General features: G+C 36.2%; 1 protein-coding gene across 15 annotated transcripts in view; it reads right to left on the bottom strand.

The window, feature by feature from the left end:
* Positions 1-17,683, bottom strand: part of MBNL1 (muscleblind like splicing regulator 1) — a 218,835-nt gene that overhangs the window by 134,580 nt on the left and 66,572 nt on the right. Inside the window, exon 1 of one of the 15 annotated variants that reach the window (XM_066369906.1) lies at positions 17,082-17,197. The exons of the other annotated variants lie outside the window; for them this stretch is intronic. The gene's annotated coding sequence lies outside the window, so the exon portion shown is untranslated. Of the gene's footprint in view, positions 1-17,081; positions 17,198-17,683 lie in introns of those variants that run through there. 15 annotated transcript variants of the gene reach the window in all.

Below are 17,683 nucleotides of genomic sequence, written 5' to 3'. Positions count from 1 at the left end.
GTCTGAGGACCACTTTCATGTGTTCATAGTTTATAAAACTACACCCACACAGGCTAGTCTATTCATTTCCTATGCTTGAGGACTACCACTGATGCAAGAAAAATTCTGTACTTTTAAATTCATCATACTCTATGTGGTATTATTTGGAGATAATAAAATAAATTCTGTAAAAAAATATAAAATTCTTTACAAAAAATAAAATAGTTATGAGGTTAACCAGGTCATCACTGGATTTCCATGTTTGTTTATACACATTATAAGAATCTTTTTTAAAATAACACTCATTCAGCCCTGGCCAGGTAGCTAGTTGGTTAGAGTGTAGTCTTGGTATGGCAAGATTGTGGGTTCAATACTCCATCAAGACACATTTAAGAATCAACCAATGAAAGAATAAATAGGCAGAACAATAAATCAATGTCTGTCTCTCTCTCTCCCCCTCCTCTCTCTAAAAATCAATTAGAAAAAAAAATTTCTTCTTTTCTAAGTGAGAGGAATAGAGACAGAGAGACAGACTCCTGCATGCACCCCAACCAGGATCCACCTGTCAACCCCATCTGGGGGCAAAGCTCTGCTCATCTGGGGCTATGCTCGCAACCAAGCTATTTTTAATACCTGTGATAGAGGCTCCACAGAGCCTAGGCCAATGCACTTCAACCAATCAAGCCATGGCTGCAGGAGAGGAAGAGAGAGAGAAGGAAAAGGGAAAGGAGTGGAGCAGCAGATGGTCACCTCTCCTGTGTGCCCTGACCAGGAATCAAACCCTAGACATCTACACTCCAGACCGATGCTCTACCACTGAGCCAACTGGCCAGGGCAAAAAAATTTTAAATAAAAATAACATTTATTAATTTACTGACTGGCTATTTTATTATAATTAGTAGAGGACATATAACAAAAGGGAAGCTAGTAAATGGAAACCTGCTAATCAATGCACATCAAGTCACATTTTTTAAAATTAATTTTAATGGGGTGACATTGATAAATCAGGGTACATATGTTCAGAGAAAACATCTCTAGGTTATTTTGACATTTGATTATGCTGCATTCCCATCACCCAAAGTCCAACTGTCTTCCGTCACCTTCTAACTGGTTTTCTTTGTGCCCCTCCCCTCTCTCAAACACCTCCCTCTCCTTCCCCCCATCCCGTAACCCCCACTCTTGTCCATGTCTCCGAGTCTCATTTTTATGTCCCACCTCTGTATGAAATCATAAAGTTCTTAGTTTTTTCTGATTTACTTATTTCGCTCAGTATAATGTTATCAAGGTCCATCCATGTTGTTGTAAATGATCCGATGTCATCATTTCTTATGGCTGAGTAGTATTCCATAGTATATATGTACCAGAGCTTTTTAATTCGTACGTCCACTGGCGGACACTTGGGCTGTTTCCAGATCTTCGCTATTGTGAACAATGCTGCCACAAACATGGGAGTGCATTTCTTCTTTTCAAACAGTGCTATGGTGTTCTTGGGGTATATTCCTAACAGTGGTATAGCTGAGTCAAAAGGCAGTTCGATTTTTAATTTTTTTGAGGAATCTCCATACTGTTTTCCACAGTGGCTGCACCAATCTGCATTCCCACCAGCAGTGCAGGAGGGTTCCCTTTTCTCCACATCCTCACCAGCACTTATTCTGTGTTGTTTTGTTGATGAGCGCCATTCTAACTGGCTTGAGGTGATATCTCATTGTGGTTTTAATTTGCATTTCTCTAATGATTAGTGATGTTGAGCATTTTTTCATATGCCTATTGGCCATCTGTATGTCCTCTTTGGAGAAGTGTCTATTCATTTCTTTTGCCCGTTTTTTGATTGGATGGTTGGCTTTCTGGTATTGAGTTTTACAAGTTCTTTATAAATTTTGATTATTAACTCCTTATCAGACGTATTGTCATTTTTTTTTTTTTTTTTTTTGCGAGCCATCTTCTTTAATCCTAGCTTGCACCCGGTGGGCAAGTAAAAACACACACTGGGCTCCAAAACCCACTCACATTCAGTGCTCACAAAGCTACTGACTTATACGAGTTTCCTAGAATCAAAGGTTTCTAGCTACCAGACTTATTCACCTCTGTTCCCCATCTCCTTCCTTCCCCCTGCACAAACTTTGCACAAACTGGCTTCTCACTCAACACTCTGCCATCTTGGCTGCTTCTTCTGGCCTCCTCCACGTGGCCTTTCTCTGCTCTCCTCTCTGCTCTTTCCTCTAATATTAATCTCAGGAACCAAGAGAGCCTTGTCACATTTTTTTAAGAGGACAGAAGTCATAGGAAATGTTATTTAGAGCAAAATAATAATTTTTGAATCAGAAACTTGATAGAGATGTTAACAACACAGCAACATCACCTCCTAACTATGAATAAGAAATACTAAGTAGTTAGGAAAGTTATTTTGTTTTCAAAATAATGTTTTAAATTTTATCCACAGTGCTAATCAGAAAGCAAAGCCAGATGTTTACAAGAGTCAGAAGCATGTGTATATTCCCAGATGGTTTTATCCTTAGGAGAAAAATACATCTTCTATATAGATCAAGAAGTCATGGCAAAAATACTATGTTCCCTTGAGTTTCTTAGCAGTATTTAAAATAAATGGTGGTTATGTTAATCCAAATTCGGAGGGACCCGAATTATGGAAGACAGAAGCAAAGTCCGTCGTTTACACATTAAAGCTTTATTGTCTAGCTTGGCCAAGCGGCGGGAACTCCGACAGACATCTGACGGAGAGCGCGCTGGCCCTTTGTTCTACTTAGTTTTTATAGTTTTGTAAGTGGGAAGTACAGAAGCAAAAATTGCAATTAGGAGCCCTTTACCGCTATTAGTTATAGTCATATGTCCTTTAACATGATAGGACCACGTTCAATTTGCAAACCATACATCATTTTGGAGAAAACAAAATTTACAAGTCAACACAATGGTAGAAAGATATCCCTTTACATATTAAAAGGCCTTCCTATATTTTCTAGTGTTCATCCGCCATCTCTCTGTCCAGAGTCAGAGGTATTAACCACATGCATTTACATAAGAGAGGTAGTTTCCGTGGGGACAAATGCCCGCAAATGGCTCATAGTTATAAGAAAAGGTTTATTTTGGCTTTTCCATTCCTGCACCTGGCTAGCCATTCACTCCTTTCCCCACAGGTGTGGTGGAATGTCAGGGAATCTATGCTTTCCTTCCCTTTTCATTTACAATACAATGGCAAGATCCATCCTGGTTATGCCAATCACACAGTACAGAGACTATTCTCACAATTTCTCTTCACACCTTAACCCAAATTAATAAAATGTCCTCCAAGCCTCCTAAAATATTAATATTAATTCTGCAGCCTTTGGTACTTTACAACACCTGCGGGTGAAATGGCTCAGTGGCTCCTCAGTTATCTAAAAGCATATAGCTTTTTAAGTATATATCTGGGCATGTCTCTTGGTTAGAGATTCTACCTGAGTAGGTTTAGGTGGTGGGGCAAGCAGTAGGGGAAGTCTACTTTCCCAAGTCTCTTCTGCTTGGTGCAGGAAGCTGGGAGAAGTACCTGAGACTCTGTGTGGCACACAATAGGCATGCCCTGCAAACAAACTGTTGACTCACATGGCATGATGTGGATCCTGCTATGACTATGGCCGATCACTTGACAAGAGAAAAGTTTGGGTCTAGTAGGTATTTGGAGCAAAGTGGTCCAACTGGCACTGTCTCTTACATGCTCTCTATTGCAACGCTGAGCGTTCACATTTCTCCTGTTACATTTCTGAACTGGCAGGTTTTTTGAGGTCAGAGTTTTAATTAGCATTTCAAAAAACAGTCATAATTATGTTCCCTCGTTCTTCAAAAATCACAGGCTAGCCAAACAAAGCAGAGGTGGCAAGAAGCCCTGGAAGGTATTAACACAGGGAGAGTGATCCTCCTCCAGTCATCCTGAAGCAAATACATTTTGAAAATGTAAGCAAACTTTGAGGCCAAAATGTGACCGGGAAGGATTAATAAGGAGCTCCTTTCTCGACATGAAAGTTACTGTCATTATCAGTATTTCAATATGTTTTCCTAATCTAACAGTTTCATAAGGAGAGAACGTGTGTGTATGTGTGTGTGTGTGTGTGTGTGTGTGTGTGAGAGAGAGAGAGAGAGAGAGAGAGAGAGACAGCCAGGCGCATGCTCCTGGACTATTGATATTATCTGTAGAAACTTGTCTGCTGGAAAATATTTCTTTAACTTTGGTTTGGCTCCCACCTTGGAGCTGATGGGAAATAAAAACTTTTCCATGGCCTGGAGCCAACTGAGCTGCTAAAACAAAAGGTAACATTCATTAGAGGATCATGGTACTATGATCTCATTCTGAAGGTTAATGTTTTTACATCAAGAATGAATTGTCTCAAGTTGGGCAAATTCAAACAATTAAATGTCAGAGAAAATAAGTAAATTATCAGCCTTACTTTAAATGTTGTAATTCACACACACACACAAACAATTTAACTATGAAATGACACAAAACTGTAATAGATAAAAAAAAGAACTCGTATGATTCCTAGCTTAATCATTTAGCTCAATTTTCTACCTCTGCAATATCCCCAGTATGTGAGCACCCAATGACACATATACACCCTGCTTGTTATTTCTACTTTTGTCCAATAATGGGTGGTTTGTACATGAAGCCATTCTTACGGAGAAGTGAACTATGCTCAAACAAACATGAGCATCTAACGGTGCTACCTACCATGAATTTTAAAAGAAGCATATGGGTGAGACAGCAGGGGATGGGGTGATGAGGGAACCCAGGCTTTACACATCTGCTAACTAATATCAATTGACAATTTAATTCCAGGAAGGCCTTACTGCACGCATTTTGGCATCTTCCAAAATGCTGAAAACAAATTGTATGTTCCCTGTCCTCAGAGGTTCTCCTGTACTTTCTCCAAATTTTTTCTCAACAAGATAAAGCCCTAAATAGCCAACTCAAGTAAACAGACTACACAAGCAGCTCATATGAACACATATCTGATGCTCCCTCACCATCAAGTAACACAATGAACTCACTGCCACATACTAAATCAATACACAGAAGAACAGAAGGGGCAATCAATAGTGGTATGGCTCAGTAAATCAAACAGAACAGCACAATGCATATTCGGAATTAGAATATCACAACATTTACACACAACTGCAAAGGAAAACCCAGCACAGGCCATAGAAACTACTAGGCTATATTATTCCTGAAGAAGCAATAAAAATCAAGGATCAGGATTTTTTTTCCCCTGCTTACTTAAAAAGGCATATTCTCTCCTATTCTAACCAAACTAAAAAGTCTCAAATTTGTGGATTAGGCCAGCACCTTTACACATCTTAAAAGAGACCACTTCACTGGGCTAGACAGAATTGGATCCCTACCAATTCTGAGTAATAGTGATGGGGGTGGGGGGCGGGGTGGGGGGAGGAGAATGAGGACTTGGATGCCTCTTTACAGCTTTGAGGAAGTAGCAGATATTTTGCTGAGTGAGTTAATATAGGTATAAGAAAACACAAACTAGGGATAGTGTTCATCTTGAAAATAAAAAGACTTAACCTTTTACCCTATACAGGTACTTTACTAAATAAATGTCAATTTTATTTTTGAAAAATGTCTTAGGTGAGTCTTTTAGAAATAAATTTACATAAATAATATATTTATATGTTATCTTACTATGTAATAATGTAGTATTTGAAATATCAAATGTGAATTATTTTAGACCAGCATAGAGCATTAGTTTTAAATGAAATTAAAGGTGAAACAGATGGTTACCACTTTTTCACTCATGGGTAACTACATTTATGAAATGGGTGTTCAGGCATAGTGATATAAATACTGAATTATTTTATTAATACTACCCTAATGAGCTTACAGTGAAGCAGTGACACATGCTAAGAGGGTAAAAGAGTGTCTTCCCTTGGTAAGAGGTAAGTAAATAAGGTAGTATGTGATAATGTGCATCTATACATATTCCAGATGAAAGTCACTTGTAATTATTTTTAATAAAATAGTAGATAACTGTAGTACAATATTCAAATTAACGTGACATTTATTCTGACAAAATGTCAAGTTCTTCTCATATGGGGAAAGATAACTTAGACTGAATTCTAGCATTCAGACAGGACCCCGAAGAGATTCCATTTACAGAATATTTACGTTGAGCAAGACACTGCATGGAGAGACCTATATTATACAACTGATCTCACGGCATCCTCACTAATAATGCAGTAACAATAGTCTCATTTTATGCAGGAGACTGAGACTCAGGACAAGTGACTGGCCCAAAATTACCAGGAAGTGACTAATGGAATCAAACCTAGATGCAGCTAAATTCACAGTTTGGGTTCTTAACCATGTCTGACTCTATGTCATGAAAAAGCTGTTTCATTACTTATACATTTTTGCATATGGCTTTTTGCAATGATTCTGAAGATCCTACTTTGATTAAAAATTTCAAGGCAGTACTGGAACTAAGAGAAAACCACCAGTGACCACATTCTCATTAATCCTGGTGCCAATATTTATTTGCTATAAAATAACATTCACTATAAATGTCTTCTCAAGGAAAAAGAGTACAGAGGCCAATCTAGACACTGAGAAAGTTACCAAAAACATAAAGCTAAAACTAAGCAAAATAATGAAGAAAATGTCCAAAGAAATAAAAATAAAGGACAGGAAATCTGGTTACTTTTCCCTGTAATCAATTTAGTTTTAGACACAATGTAAATTTGATTTATAAACCAAGTTTAAATTAATATATCAAAGACAATCAATTTCGTTAAAAAAATTTCTATCTGTCTATTTGACTAAGCTGATCCATTCAAGAAAATGGCCAAAGACATTGAGTTTCTAATCATTCAAGGAAAGGTATATTTGTAACAGTAGCTATTGATGTTAAAGCTTTTCTGTACTTTTTTGTTCATTGAAATGAATTGCTATGTGAGAATAATAGTCCAGGAAACAATTTAAACTAATATTTAATAAATACTCAGTAAGCCCAGGAATTATACAACTTTGAATTTACATTTTTCTAAAATCAAACGTTCTTTCTGCTATATCAAGAACAAAATCCAATCAGTGATTCCCATATTTACATATTTGTTTTTTATTTCAATTACATATAATGCATAAGTCTTAAAAATATTAGTTTTAAATATATCATTAAAATTATGGAAGCCATGGGGAAAATTTCCTCTTATTAGATCTAGAAATTTCAGCATTATTAACATAGTAAGTATTAAATAAATAGATAAAAAAAATAAAATTAGGCCCTGGCCAGCTGGCTCAGGGGTAGAGCATCGGCCCGGAGTGTAGAAGTGCAGGATTCAATTCCCAGTCAGGGCACACAGGAGAAGCGCCCATCTGCTTCTCCACCCCTCCCCCTCTCCTTTCTCTCTATCTCTCTCTTTTCCTCCTGCAGCCAAGGCTCCAATGGAGCAAAGTTGGCCCACGCGCTGAGGATGGCTCCATGGCCTCTGCCTCAGGCACTAGAATGGCTCCGGTTGCAACAGAGCAACACCCCAGATGGGCAGAGCATTGCCCCCTGATGGGTATGCCAGGTGGATCTCGGTTGGGCGCATGCAGGAGTCTGTCTCTCTGCCTCCCCACTTCTCACTTCAGAAAAATACAAAAATAAATAAATAAAAGTAAAATAAAATTAAGCCTGACCAGGTGGTGGTGCAGTAGATAGAGCATCGAACTGGGACACAGATGACCCAGCTAGGTTCAAAACCCTGAGGTTGCCGGCATGAGTGCAGGCTCATCTGGTTTAAGCACAGCTCACCACCTTGAACCCAAGGTCGCTGGCTTGAGCAAGGGGTCACTCACTCTGCTGTAGCACCCCAGTTAAGGCACATATGAGAAAGCAATCAATGAACAACTAAGGTGCCACAACAAAATATTGATGTTTCTCATCTCTCTCCCTTCTTCTCTGTCTGTCCCTATCTGTCTCTCTCTCTCTGTCATAAAATAAAAGAAAATATATCTATAAAATTGTATTATTTTTAAAATGCAATATTAAAAGTTGTCATAAATACAAAAATGTGGCATAGGATAGAAAGATACTGTCAAAAAATAGGTCAATGGTTTCATCTAGATTTAATTTCATATAGTACAACTTACAAAGGTTAAGCACATTTTTGTTTGTTTCTAATATTATTATAAGTGCCCAATAAAAGTCATGATATAAAAAGAACAAAATCTCAGCCTCTTACAAAACAATGTCTCATGGTTCTGTGCATTAGAAGAACATCAATTATACTACTTCCTTGAACTAGAAAGCAAAGTCTATTTTATGCAGAAATATAAATCATTGGGTATTTATGAAATGAAAACTTCCTTAACTGGTGTCCCTTATGTCATTTCCAAGCTTTGTCTTGAAATCTGGACATTCCCTCTCTTTTTTCCCTGGAACAAACTATTATTCTGATTTGCTATACTGTTTCCAGTCTAGCATGACTTTTAAATTTTTTCTTGACCTTTTAGAAAATCTAGATTATCAGACTTCTAGTTTAAAATGTACTGTAAATTTCTAAATTAAATGAAAAAATATTATTAGTAAATATTCAGAGATGGTCTTCTGAATTAAGAAAAAGTACAAGAAAGCATTTAAAAAAATATTTAGTGGCTTTAAATTCAGGCCATTGCAGTGATTCAACAAATACTTGCCTCACTATGCCCATCACTCTACTCTGTAGTCTCATGAATACCTGACACTGTATTTCTGTATGCATAAGATCACAGGGTAGTGCTTCAAGATCCTACCACCTCAATCAAGTTCAACTGAGAGCCAAAGTTGAAAGCACATGCTGCCTGTCTGTAATCTCAGTTCAACTACTTCCTGGCTGTGTAACCTTGTATATATTATTTCATCTTTCTGACCCTCATTGTTTTATATCATCAATAGATGTTGATCAAATCAGGGGAGTAAAATTAACCACTTGTACATGTGTTAACTAAAAACCAATCTGACTCACAAAGAAAGACAAATACCATATATGATTTCACTTATATGCGGAATCTAGAAACCAAAATAAACAAACAAACAAAATAGGAACCAACTCATAGATATAGAGAACAAATTGGTAGATGCAAGGTGGGGAGAAGATTAGGGGGATGGGTAAAAGGTGTAGGGATTAAGAAGTATAAATTGGCATTCACAAAATAGTCAAGGGGATGTAGAATTCAGCCTAGAGAATAGAATCTATAATATTGTAATAACTATGTATAAGGTCAGGTGGGAGCAAGACTTATCGGGGGCGGGGGAACCACTTCGTAAAGTATATGAATGTCTAACCACTATGCAGTCCACCAGAAGCAAATATAAAAGTAAATATCAACTGTATCGAAAAAAAATCAGTCTGTTTTATCTTACTAAACGATAAAAAAAAAATTATTATTTTCCTTTAATTGAGATACAGAAGTGGCATATATTTAGGTCTGTAATTTCTTTAAATTCTTAAACCTTTAGTATAAATATGTTTCTGCTGAAAATCTCCCCTTTAATATTTAGGCATTAATTATACATCCTTAGTGGGAAATACAGAAGATAAAAGTAATAATAAGGATTCTTTTTAAAAAATCAAATAATTTTGCATTTCTCATTATGCATACTTAACCTATTATATGTATGTTACATGTTAAGCTACTATATGTTAATCGTAGTTTAAAGGCTTTGAGAGAGCTACTTAAATTGATTCCACCATGCAAAAATTTGCAATGGAAATGCTACTCTTTGATATGGATAATTATTCTTTAGTTCATCTGAGTTTAAGGGTTTTTTTGTGGTTTTTTTATGTGGACATTTGTTTTCAATTTATTACTCCACTATGATTCATGGAAAGCAATGTCTGGAAGTAAAAGTTCATAATAGTGAAAAAAAAGAGTTCAATAAATAAAATCATGATGATAATCTTTTCTCATGGCTAGATTTAGATTTCATTACTTTCCACTTAGCCATGAACAGATATGAGATTATGTGAAGAAAGATGGGTCATTCAGAATACAGATCTTTCTTAACAGGATTCTTTATATAAAATATTAATTCTTCAGTTATTTCTCCCTGCCTGGCTCATTTCTTGGTTCCCTGTACTACAGGAGAATTGGTGTATAAGGAGCAATGCCATCGACCAAGGAGGAATCCTATGTCAGGCAGGATAAATTTGGCTGTTTTTCTCTAAAACCTCTTATTTTTTTAACTTGGCCCATTTGATGAACTAACATTGTTTAATTACAAAAGCTTCCTGGGATTGGGAGATGTTACTAGACTTATTTTCAGTCTAAGGATGATTTTAGAATATTAGATGTACAATGATATCTGAAAGCAAATTATCATTTGAATGCAGTAACATGGAAAGAATGAATTACAGATGTAATTTATCCATCACAAGCAGATCCTAAACACTGATTATGTCCGTGCTGGTGTAGAAAATTGAAAGTGACAGAAAAGCTTCCTAGCTTTTCTAACTTAAATTTTCCATGTTTTGCTTTACGTAATTTACTGTCAGCTATTAACACAGCTTCCCTGCCTTTATTTGCAAACAGCTAGGACTTAAGTATAAGTGATTCTGAGATCCAGAAGCCTGCACCTTAAGTCTGAATTTTATGCAGAGAAATAAAGACTAACTTAAGATGCCTGGCATCGTAGGAGGTCTTGAGAACACAGGATGTTTGGGTCTCAATAATTAATTGAGTCTCAGCCTAACATCACCAAAACTTAAAATATGTATAAACATTGTTTAATATGTCAATACAGATGCAGAAGAATGCTGCTAAGCCTAAAACTGTGACCTAGGCTTGAAACATAGTTAGTTCCCAACTGGCCAATAATGACCCAGGACAGCTGCCCTAGTCTGGTGGCATATGGCTATGGGAACTCTCGGATTAGAGATTCCTTCTAATTCTTCTCTTCCCACTTGTGGTCTCAGAATTAGTAGCTGTGAGAGGGAAGGGAGAAGAAAGGAAAGGAAAGATAAACCGCTAGAGACATTTCTCTCCCCTTTCCTTAAGCTCCTCTCCCACTGATCCTCTGATTTCGGCTGAGATGTTCCCACTCCAAACTTGACCTCTACCACCAAACACACTGTTCTCCCTATTAGCAGTCAGCCTCTGAACACTGCAGTTTAGTATCTGCCTCCTCAAAGTTTGACACAGGAGTGTTTAGGTTACACTCCTTGAATTGTGGAAACCCACCCCCATGACCAGGACTGCCTAAATGTCCTTCCTTTTCTTCACATCTAGTTCTTTATTGCTGATCCCTTGGTTATCTCGTGTAATAAAATGGCCAAAAAAGGGGGGGGGGGTATTTTAGTTTGAAAATTTTCACTATTCACCTGTTTCCCCATTGCTACTTCTACTTAAAAACCAACAGTATCAAAATAACAGCTAAACTTTTGAAAATTTCGGAAAGAGAAAGGAAAGGGGTTGTTCATTAATATTAAGTTCCACAGTGGACCAGACTCAGGATCAACAAGCCATACATTCAAAAGGAAGTAGGTTTTTTAGAGGAAAAAAAAAGAACAAAGAAATGTCCTTGGAAGACATATGACAAAGAAGTCTTCCCACTCTGGGGAATCTCTGGACTGCAGCCTCTGCCCCCTCCCATCTTTGGTCCCCATGGATTTTGAGCCTCTGTCCTGTGCAAAGGGAATAGCCCCAGAGGTCAGGAGCTACCCAAACCTGGGGCTGCAGAAAACTTGCACTGACTTGTAGAAAGTGTCCCAGGAGTTTGAGAAAGACCACTTTCTTTGCAAGGTGAATTTCTGGAGCCCCACAGTGAAACTTGAATAATACATCTTTTCCATAGAAATATTTTGATAAAAAAGCAGTTGGGGGGTGTCTATGATACTAGTGGTACTTAAGATTTATGATAAAATGTTACTCATGTTCTATGGAGCCTTCTGGGTTTAACTAATCACCAGGGTTTCAGGGTACTATTTGTACAGGACTGGAACTCAAGCATCCTATGCGTTACTTGGCTACCCAGGGTTGACTGATGACTTAACCACATTGCTTCTGTGGGAAAATGCTTCCTAAACCACTGAAACTTCAGAATTTGCCTTTTTCTTATACATCAGAAGGCAGCTATATAGTTTACACAGTGACTACTTAAAAGAGGATGGTTAATTTACAACCTTTTTTTCTATATGGCTATATATTTAAAACAGACATACAATCTTTCCAAGTTGGTGGCAGCTTTCTTGCTGCTATCTTGTATGCACGCACTGATTCGTTTATTGAATTCGCAAATAATTCCTTTTGAGTATTTACTGTTTTAGGTCCTGTGCCATAAATTTGCCTTAAACTTTAAGTTTTCTTCCTTAGCAAAAACTAAGGAATGAACTGCTATTCAGATGTTTCTTTGCTGAACCCTTAGGATGTGGATGCATAAATTAAGAGGTAATGTTTTATGGGGAAGTGGTTAAAGGGGAGGCTGTGACGTCAGGTTATCAGGCTTGGAGTTCACATTTTACAGGCTGAGTGACCCTGTGCATGTCGCCTAACTTCTCTGTACTTCAGTATGGCCCTCCATGAAATGCTAGTAATAAAGGTAACTTTCTCAAAGAGTCTTTGTGAAGATTAAATAGTATAAAAAATAAAAAACACTGAAAATACTCATCAGTTTTCAATAAATGTTAACTCATTTTATTTCAGCAAAAATAAAAAACAAATACATTTGTAGAACAAAAATAGGTCGTCTGTATAACTATATATTATTTTTGTCAAATAAAATCACTTGAGACTTGTTTTTAATGACACACATTATTATTAACAGTCCACTTTTAAATATATAACTGTGTATCTAAATATTCATTGGCAATAAAAAAAATTTTAAATGAAGCAATTTTCTTTTTTACCTAAGTAAAAGTCAATCCATTTGTTGTGATATGCCAGGTTTTATTGACTAAACATATCATAATTTGGAAAAAAAGAAAGACATCTCTGGTTAACCAGAAGTGATGACAAATTGCCAAGATAAGGAGATACAAGTTTTTCTTCAACAGTATTCTCCCCTCAACAACCCCTGAAACCCATGTGGTTTTCAGGGAGAGTTACTTGATTCTGGAAGTTTTCTGAGAGGAAAAAAACTCCCTAACTCTCCCATCCCAGTGATTGCCCTCCTGAAAATCTGTTCTCCTCTTCAACCTTATCTACCAAAAGCCTGATTTTAATTTAAGCAACAATTTAAAGATTACAGTTCCCAGGTTTCCTTGCTGCCAAAATCAAGCCAATGAGAAACCAGGAATGATCACTGGGTGGAGCTTAAAGCACCTTTTTTAAAGGAGCCAAGGGAGCTGTAGTCTCTTTTGCCTTTTCTTCTTCCTGCCTCCTGAAATTGCAGATATAATGGCTAGCTCTGCAGTGGCCATCTTGCAGTTGTAAAAATAATCCTAAGGGTGAAAGCCAGGTGAAGAAACCTATTTTCTAATGACTGTGGAGTCTTCATTATAGGCCTGGACAACTGACTAAAACAGTGGTAGTCAACCTGGTCCCTACCGCCCACTAGTGGGCGTTCCAGCTTTCATGGTGGGCAGTAGCGGAGCAACCAAAGTATAAATAAAAAGATAGATTTAACTATAGTAAGTTGTTTAATAAAGATTTATTCTGCCAAACTTAGCAAAAATCTGACATAAAGTACTTGGTAAGTAATTATTATTATATGCTTTAACTTGCTGTAACTCTGCTTTATAAATTTTATAAAGTAAAGTTACTTCCCTACTTCATAAATCACCATTACTGTGGAACCGGTGGGTGGTTAGAAAATTTTACTACTAACAGAGATACAAAAGTGGATGGTAGGTATAAAAAGGTTGACTACCCCTGGACTAAAATATAAACCCTTAATCTGTTTATGCCACATGCTGGGGAGGAAAGGTGTTTCTGTTACTCAATGCTGAATGTAATTCCTTAAAATCAAAATGTCTGAATCATTTTTTGTGTGACTCCAGAGAAAAACAGAGGAATCAGAACCAACAGGAAGCTGGAAAGAACGTGGAGATAAAACACAAGGAGAACAGAGGTCAGAGATGACCAACACAAAAATATATCCAGGAGACAGCCTTTCAATCAAATGATAATGGATAAGGGGTTGTAATTAACACTATGTTTTAAATCACAAGTCCTTATAGAAAGTTTTATCTCTAACAAATCAAAGTATATCTCAAAGTGAAAAATATTTCAGAAATGTGCCAGAGAATATAAGTTATACTGTAAATGATGTGCATTTGATGTTATTTGTGTAAAAAAAAAAATACTAGATTTTAAAACTTTATTATAAATGAATACTGGAATAAGAAGGTCTCACTAGAATTAGTTATTTACAGGGAAATCACTATTCTAATAATCTATAAGACTTCAAACAAATAAGTTTTCTTACTTCTCAGTTGCTTTGACTGAAGTTTCTATATATTATTAGCAACTATCCATCCGTCAGTCCTAAATCAAAATCCATCTGTTTAGTAATCCACTTCCACTGACTGTCATAATTTTTGGCTTATGAACATAGAATATTGCTCCTCTATCTAAAAGCATACACTGTGTTGCCGCTAAAGTTAAAATAAATAAATAAAACTTCAAAATTTTCTCAATAGGATCTCTTTGTAAGAAAATAACCAGCTTTGTCTAAGTCTGTGGGAAGGCAGAGACATTGCTCAGCATGAAAGGTAACAGATTAGTGATTCAGATAACTGAAATCCTCTGCTTATCCTTGGTGAAGAAAATGACAGGGTAAGCTTCCCAAATTAGATCCCAAGGTGTCTGTGCTGGGTCTAAGAAACATTCTATTTCTCACCTCTTATATGAATTGGGCATATGTCACAAACTTCCTGACTAAAAGATTTACCCACCCCACACTGCATGGACTCTTAAGTCAATAACAGCCTTGCGTATGAAATTGTTTTGAGTCTATTCATGGAATCAGAATTTTGCGTAAGTTTAGAAAGTATGAGTTACAATGAAAGTTTGAAGTCAACTGTAAGTACCACATTGCTTTAGGTTTAAATTGTTTTTAGTTTGTTACACACACAAATTAAAGCAAAGTTTAAATGAGGAAAAAAATAAAAATAGAAGCAAGTGCACCAAAATCTTATGGAAGGAAACAAATTAACTAGTTCTAGAATTAGTGCCTGCGGTAGCGGGATTCAAAACCTGACTTGAAATTTGTCCAACAGTTTAAAATCTATATTCATTTTAAAAAATACATTTTTCCACAAAAGTTCAAACTATTAAAATACAAACAGGTAAATGAATAAAGTTTTATTACCAAAGCAGCTACAGCCACTGAGAATTTCACTAAAGAAAGATTCATGGTCAAAGTTGATGACATCACAGTACATTTACAGGGTTATTTACAAAGTTGTGAACTTTCTGCTTTGAATAGTCAATTGGAACTTTCACATGATACACATTGCTACACACGTTATGCCTGATAGTTATCTCTGAAGTCATTACAGAGAAAAAAGGAAGTCCTGTATCAACCTGTCACTGAAAGAATTATTGAATATGTACCTATAATACAATAATATGTCAAAGTTTTAAAATCACATAGGAGATGCCATTAGAAACAATAACCAAACAATAACAGCAACAAAAGTCTTAGTACAAGTTATTCCAATTAGGAGCCTACCAGGTCAAAGCTGTGACTGAAAGAGTCTCAAACTCACAGATACCAATTTTCTCAGGATTATCAGTTAAGCAGGTTGAGAAGAAAGGATGAAAACACTGAGCTGGACATTCACAAAGAGCAGCATAGCGAGCCACCCCTACACTGAAGATCCACTGTGCTGACAGTGGCAGATCTTCTAAAATTTAACTGTACAGATGCTAACTCAGGATGACTTTGGTCCAGTTATGCTAGCCTGCTCCTCTGAGAGCTCCTGGAGGCTTGATGTGCCTGAGTTTTCTAGCTGTTCATTTACCTGGGTGTTTTCCTGCTTGTGTCTTCTAATAGCTGATTTCTGTATTTCATACATTCTTTGAGGTCTTCAATTATACTTTAAACATATTCACTCAATGCCCTTGATTTTATGGCACTTTGTAGTGGAATCTGATCTCTGATGTATATGATAAATTTGATCAGCTGTGCTAGCTATATATTATACATAAATGTGTGTAACAGTGAAATAAATGCTTAATTATCTTAAACAAAATTGCCTAATTTGATAAGAGAACAAGAGACTATGGTTTTCAAATATTAAAGAGTTTTGCAAAATTTTTGGAAAATAGATAATAAACATAAACATAAAGGTTATATCTCCCACCCCCAACACCTGGAAAATGAATGGCATTTGAAGAAGAATAAGCAATAGTCTATTTCAGTTCATCACAGGGTGAAATATAAATAATATAAATAACTTGGCATCACATTAAATACATTCTGTAGGCTTCTTTACAACAACTACCTAAATTTTAGTTGAAAAATTGTTACCAAAAAAAAAAAAAAAGGGGGTAACTTGCTATTAACTTATTTCTGATATATAATGTTCTAATGGCAGCACACTATGTTGTTATTTCTTTCAGAAGCCATAAGGGAAAAAATCCTCTCTAGCATAAAATAATGTACCTTTTCAAATGCTCAGGATTTCTGAAGTAGCTAAAACACTCAATCTATAGTTTGCAAGCAATTTAATTCTCAACTTGAATATACTCTTAGACTGTTGTATATTAAGACTGTAAGTTTGAAAAAAAAATTGAGAAAAATTCAGTGCTTAAAATATTGTTTAATTTATAAACCAGTGCACATTATTACAGCTTTAGCTCTTTCTATTATCATTCCACTTCTAATATACTATATATATATATATATATATATATATATATATATATTCCTCATTACCAGGTATTCACATTTTACTTAGCAACACACTTATTGTGAGACAGAATTCAGTGTTCATGTAGTAAATTTAATCAGAGTTCATTACTTAAACTTTAGAATCACCAACATGCTCCAAAAATACCATTGGCTAATTTTTTTCCAATTGCCCTTAGTAATATGCCATTTGATTTCTTTTATATAACTACTTTTTTTGAACAGTCCAACTTCTGTTTTTAATGAAACCAATTCTCCTCTTCTAAGTAGAAGTCTGCTATAAATATAAGTCACCTGGGAGCCTGGCCAAAGTCTGAAGCAGCACAGCTGAGGGTGCAGCCATTTCACAGGGTCCTCTCAGAGAGTATTCAGTTTGCTTTCCTAACGTGCTAAAAATAGCAGATTACACAGGCTACCTCCATCTCATGGCTCAAGAACTCAGAGAAGGCTGGACTACGGACTGGAGCAGTACACAGAACACATTTTATTAAAGAAGTCAGGATATTACAAGGTTTCTAAATTCCTTCTGTTCACTCTCTGAGACAATACAAATGAGCTAGCAGTTACTGGTACGGGAACCTCGTAATGCTTCCGAATTTCAGACCTCAAGCATGAGTCACAGTTACTTTAACTCTTTTAAAATATGTTTTTGATCTATTTTAGCCACAAAATCGAACACAAGGCAAAAGCTACATAAAACATAGAATTCTAAATACCGTATTAACAACCAAGGTATTAGAAATACATAAATAAAAAAACATTTTTTTGAACGAGGCATACTTAATTACATATTCAAAAATTTTAAATTAATTCTTCACATCGTTATTTCACTCACATTTAAGGAGCTAGTGTTCTGGGAATGAAGCTGCACCATAAATACATTTGTGTTTGCTTCC

This window comes from Saccopteryx leptura, chromosome 2, assembly GCF_036850995.1.
Source record: "Saccopteryx leptura isolate mSacLep1 chromosome 2, mSacLep1_pri_phased_curated, whole genome shotgun sequence".
Classification (NCBI taxonomy): domain Eukaryota; kingdom Metazoa; phylum Chordata; class Mammalia; order Chiroptera; family Emballonuridae; genus Saccopteryx; species Saccopteryx leptura.
Note: the sequence above shows the minus strand (reverse complement) of the source record. Positions and strands in the feature narration are given on the sequence as shown.